Here is a 5,960-nt window from a genome sequence, read left to right as displayed (position 1 = left end):
CGGTCGAACGCCTTCTCTGCGTCGAGGAGGATCATCGCGATCCCCCCCTCCCCCCGTGCATGCAAGTCAAACAGAGTTAAAGCTCTTTTGATATGGTCGGTAGTACCTCTGCCAGGGATAAAGCCATGCTGCCAAGGAGAGACGAGGCCCGCGATGATCCTACCCATCCGTAAGGCCAATATTTTAGCGTAAAGTTTATTATCGCTATTGATTAGTGATATAGGCCGATAGGAGCCCGGGCTCTCCTTGGGTTTGCCCTTTTTATGAAAGACCACAATATTGGTTTTAGTCCAGGATTCAGGAATAATACCTGTATTGATAACCCCATTAAATAGATCTAGCAGGAGAGGGGCCGTTTCTTCCCTCAGACATTTATAAACTTCAAGAGGTATAAAATCGGGCCCTGCTGCCTTGCCAGCTGAGAGATCTTTTAGTGCCTGAAGTAGCTCCTCCATAGTAATTTCCTGTTCTAAGGATTCCCTCTCATTGGACGTCAGATTAAGACCTGTATCCTGCCAATTACTACCAGGATGTACTGTATCTGCCTCCTCCTTATAAAGGACCTGATAGAATCGCCTAAAGACCTCTATGATTTCTATTGGTTTTGTATACATCTGCTCGCCATCTTTGATCTCGGTGATGATATTTTTTGAGGTGGCCTGTCTTATCCGAAGCGCTAGAGCCCTGCCAGCATTCTCGCCTGTTTCATACATACCTAATCTGCGGGTCTGATATTCTGCTGCAGCCTTCTTTGCTAATTGTCGCTGAATATCTGCTTTTATAGTATTTAGACTCTCTAGACTCTGCGACCCCTGGATCCCGCAACAGACATCTCTTCTGTGTTGCTCCTCTGCCTTCACCAGTTTAGCCAAAAGACATTCCCTATCCTCCTTCATTTTTTTCCAAAGCCGTGCAGCAAAACTGATTGTCTCCCCTCTTAGACCAGCCTTAAAGCTATCCCAGACCATACCGCGGGAAGCGCGATATCTGTTGGCATCAAAAAAGGATTTGGACCACTCCTTCATATGTGTTAAATAGTCTCTGTCCACTAGTAATTTCCTGTCAAAAGACCATGGCCTCATTTTTTCCCTTGGTTTGATGACAGAAAAATTCAAGACAAGAGGATTATGGTCCGAGATTAGCTTCGGCAGCATTGAGATTTCAACATTACTAAATTGTGTGGCTGAGACAAACATATAATCCAATTTTGTATATTTATTAAATGGGTGTGAAAAGTATGTAAATCCCGGATCATTTTTCTTTTGGTTACCCCAGACATCCTTCAGGCCATAAGAGTGTAATATAGAGAACACTGCCCTAAATACTCGAGGCTTACGGCCGCTGTATGGGGTATTGCCTGTGAAGTCGGCTGAGATATTGAGATCACCGCAAAATACCATGGGTGCTTGCCAGTTAATAAGCTCCCGTTCAATGTGATCCATCACCCCTGGATCGTCCAAATTAGAACCGTATACTGAGCATAGAGTGATGCCTAATTTTAATTCACAGATTGCCCATCTTCCCAGCGGATCAGCTTTTGATTTTCTAGCACCTCCCAGTCCTACCCGGCCTAATATGGCTACCCCCCTAATGGTTGAGGTCTGTGAGGAGCAAGACAGAATTTCATACCCCCTTATGCTCAGCCAATGTTTCTTTTTCCATGGTAGGTGAGTCTCTTGTATACACAAAATGTCGGCCCTGATTAATTTAGCGTACTCCTCAAATTTTTCCCTCTTTTTCCAATTGTTCAGTCCTCCTATATTGAGACTGATTATCTTAATCCTTGACATATCCCTAGAGAGAGACGAGCCAACATACTAACCAGTCACATTTTATCATAAATCCGACATCCGCAAGTTTATCCACTTTCGACAACTCCAATATATCAATAGACATGTTTATTGCATGAACTTTCTTTTTGCTTTGTTTTCCCCCTCCCCCCCCCTCCCTCGAGGTTACCCCCCCACCCCCCCCCCCCCCTGACCCCAACTTACTCCCAGGTGAGGCGCGCAGACTGGGTCTGTGCGTGTGATGGGTGTGGCCCTGCGCTGGACACAGTGCAATCGATAGGTCCAAACTTCGACCTTAACCTTATGTGTACCCACAAATCTCCATAACGTGACACATTTCCCTTTATGAAATTCAAACTTAAGCTTAAACCAAGCTAGCCCCTCAATTTCCGCCAGTGACATACATTAAAGCCTTAGCCTTTGTTGGTTGCCATTAGTAGTATAACATGCTATAGAGAGTCTAGGAACTCCTTAGCCTTAATTTCCGAGGAAAAGTATATGATCTTGCCTTGGTGGATTATCTTCAACTGAGCAGGATTGATGAGATAGATCTGCACTCTTTTATCCTGGAAAGGTTTGATTAATTGTCTTAATCGCCATCGGCGTTCCACGGTGGTATGGCAGAAGTCCGGCCTGACAAAGAAGGACCCTCCTTCAAAGGTTCTTTTAGAGTCTGGCCGGGCTTTTTCTGCAATGGACTGGCGAAGAAGAAAATTGCCTATATAGATTAAGATCGCTCTAGGCTTATCCCCTTCTCTGGCGTTTTTTCTCAGTCTGAAGGGTGTCCTGTGTGCTCTCTGTATTTCAGTGGTCCAGTTCCATCCGGCAATATCTGGAAAGGCTTTCTCGAATATTTTAACAATGAACAGTTGTATACAGACATCGCATCCCGTTTTCAAAGTGACGGGGGAACTAAAGCTGCATTTTGGCGGCGGCGGCGGCAAAGCGGCAAAGTGGCAAAGTGCACCTGGTGTTTACCTTCCATGAGCGTGACGGGATCAATGGTGCTCGTCAGCGGTCTCCACGCCAGGTTGCTCCGCATGGGTCTGCAGCGGCTTCTGGCTGCAGCTTTGCTTGGAGGTGGGCTGGTGCACGGCAGGGCTCGCGGAGCTCGGAGGCGGGGCCGATCAAAGCCGGCGAGATTTGGAAAATGGAGCAGAAACGGCAGAAACGGCAGCAGCAGCAGCAGCTCAAACAGACCCGTTAGACCCATCAGTCACGACAGGTTGGTGCAAGGAGGTGGAGGGGGTCGCCACAGTGGAGGTACAGTCAAGGCGAGGCAAAGGGTTTCTCTCCTCATAATATTGGCACTATCTATGGCTCCTAAAAGCAATACTGGGGGCAAGACAAAAAAGAAAGGCACGGCTGATGGTGGCAGTGCAGACACTGTTCTAGGCTCAGACTCCATGGCAGGCATCGAGGTGGAAGGTGCTGCATTGGAAACTGGGTCAGGGCGGGCAAAACCTCTACAGCCAGCAGGGCATAATACCCCTAAAGAAATGCGTCCACCCTCAGCCAGAACCCGACAAGCTACAGCCACAGCAACCGTCAGCGTGGTGGAAATGCTGAATCGCAATGAAAAAAAAAAAAAAACTGAAGGACAGTGAGCCAGTTTCGGTAGCGTCAGCGCCTGGATTACCGGGGTTATCCTCATTACCCGCTCTATCTGTTTTACCCGAGTTGCTTTCTCCACCAACACCAGCCATTATCTCAGAAGTGGATCCAGGTACAGCTCTAGCACTGCAACCAGTCGCACAATCAGTCCCGAATCTGCAGCAGCAGCAGTTACAGCAGATACATTCGCAGGCACAACTCCCTCAGTCATCTCAGGTGGAGGGAGCTGGAGAGGGAGCTGGAGAGGATGCCGCGGGCGGGGACATGATCCCGACGACTCAATCAGAGTCTCTAATGGCTGAATCGAGGACTGATGATTTCGGAGCCGCCGTCAGCAGTGAGGCTATCACCTCAATGTCCTCGCAATGCGCGACGAACCCCGCGTTGAACCTCCCAACAGAAGAGCTAGCAGCCCCACCAGTCAACATTGAGGGCAATCAAGGAGGTTCAACAACAGCCGAGATGTGCACTGCCCTAGAGGTACATAGGGGTTTACTTGCCAACTCTACAGTTAGTACAATTCACCTCGGGGTCACGCATTGTGAGGGGGAAAAAGAAAAGACCCCGAGTGAGTGTTTCTTTTCTGTCACAGAGGAGGCCAACTGGTCAGAGGATGATGATGACCCACACAGCTCAGATATCGATGACAGTAATCCGGAGACAGAGAGCGATAGTGAGGCAGGGCTACCGTCATCTATCATCAAAAACGTGCCCCCTCAAAGGGACCACACAGCACTTACGTGGGACCACTCTCCTACGACATCTTTGCAAGGGAACTCTAACCTGGCCACGGGTGATATAAGGCACAACGAGACTGCACAGTTGTCAATGATGGCGATGATGGAATCAATCCAGCAGGGGATAACGGCACACAGAGAAGAAACCCGTTCAGACAGCCTTAAATCCCAAGCTGCAATAAGAAAAATGAAAGCAGTGGTTAGAAAGATGTCAAAAGCCTGGGTAAACGTTGGAGACAGGGTTTCAAATCTAGAGGAGAGGGTGGTCGCCACGGAAGCTGAGGCGGCCGCAGCCACAAATAAAGTCGTAACACTGGGAGCCCAAGCCATCGACATCCAGTGGAAGCTGGAGGACCTAGAGAACCGGCAAAGAAGGAACAATCTCAGGGTCCTGGGCATTCCGGAAGGGGCCGAGGGTCAGGATGCCAAAATGTTCATTGTTAAAATATTCGAGTATGCCGAATTATTTCTAATGCATTGCTATAATGGCTTTGTAGATGTAGGCCTCTGTGCTTACCGTTGTTTAAAGACTGCGGTCATACTCTTCAGCCAGTTGGTTCCACAACTTGACTTGGGCTGTTCCTCTACACGTCCAAGCAGACAGCATGTCTATACATTTAAGAGAGAAAGAGAAATGATGTCACAGACAGTGAGAGAGAGAAAGAGAGAGAAAACAACAATAAAACTGTATGGCAAAGTCTGGAGTTGAGATTTTTTCTTGAAAAGTCAGACGTAGCTTTACAAGCTACTTGTGTCACTTTGCGTATGTTAAAAGTGACTCAAAAGTGGCGTAATAATGTTGTGGATTAGTTTGTCAGACTGTTGTAACCTATCTGTTGTCACTGCTCGGAGGTAATTATAGATTTTACAGAGAAGCTGCTGTACACTACGCACTCTGGGCCATATTATCAAGCCTGTGCGATAAAATTATCGCCACTTTATTGGTAGGAAAGTGCCGCTAAAGTGGCGATAATGGGTTTGATATATGCTCAATGGAATTCCAATCATAGCTCATGTTAGATGTGAAGGACATCTAACATGAGCTTCGATTGGAATTCCATAGAGCAAGGCTTGATAATATGGCCCTCTCTCCTTTCACAAATAAAGGTAACACTACAGTTTTACGAGTGCAGTGTACTTGGTATATTTCACTTGTTATAGTACAGCGTTCAAGTGGTGTCTATATGGAAGCGCCTACTGCGTTACTGACGCCCGTTATGGCAAATTCTTTCTCATGCATTGCTATGATGGCATTGTATATGTAGGCTGCTGTGCTTGCCTTGTATAAACAGTGCGGCCTCCGGAGTTCACCACTCGATTGAACTCTGCTTCTATACTTCAAAGTATATTCAATACGTTGCAGACAATTCCATTGCTGTTGCTCGATAGGCCGTGGTTGCTTCTGAAGGATGTTTGCTGAAGGAAACAAAAGGACGTTTTGTTTAGTCATTGTAAACTGAGTCGCATGAATATATTGCGGACATTTCAGCTATTATAAAAACGTTACTGCTATTGTGCTATTGGGCCAAAAAATTAAATATGTAAATTAATACATTACATAGGAGTGCGTTCATCTAAAATATTAAGTCGCATTTTTGTATGTAGACAGCTAAAACCCTTTGACTCCTTCTGATGCGTACTCAAGTGTAACTGCTCACCTTTTGTGGAAACGAGTTTCTTCATGATATAGTCGCGATCTTCAACAAAGAAGTCTCATACATGTTGCCGAGTTTTGATACGTCTATGGCTCATGACATACTCGTGCTCCCATCATCATCATCATCGCAGGTTCTTCACCCACTCAGTGCTTCGGGCACTA

This window comes from Lissotriton vulgaris, chromosome 4_1 (assembly GCF_964263255.1).
Source record: "Lissotriton vulgaris chromosome 4_1, aLisVul1.2, whole genome shotgun sequence".
NCBI classification, from domain to species: domain Eukaryota; kingdom Metazoa; phylum Chordata; class Amphibia; order Caudata; family Salamandridae; genus Lissotriton; species Lissotriton vulgaris.
Note: the sequence above shows the minus strand (reverse complement) of the source record.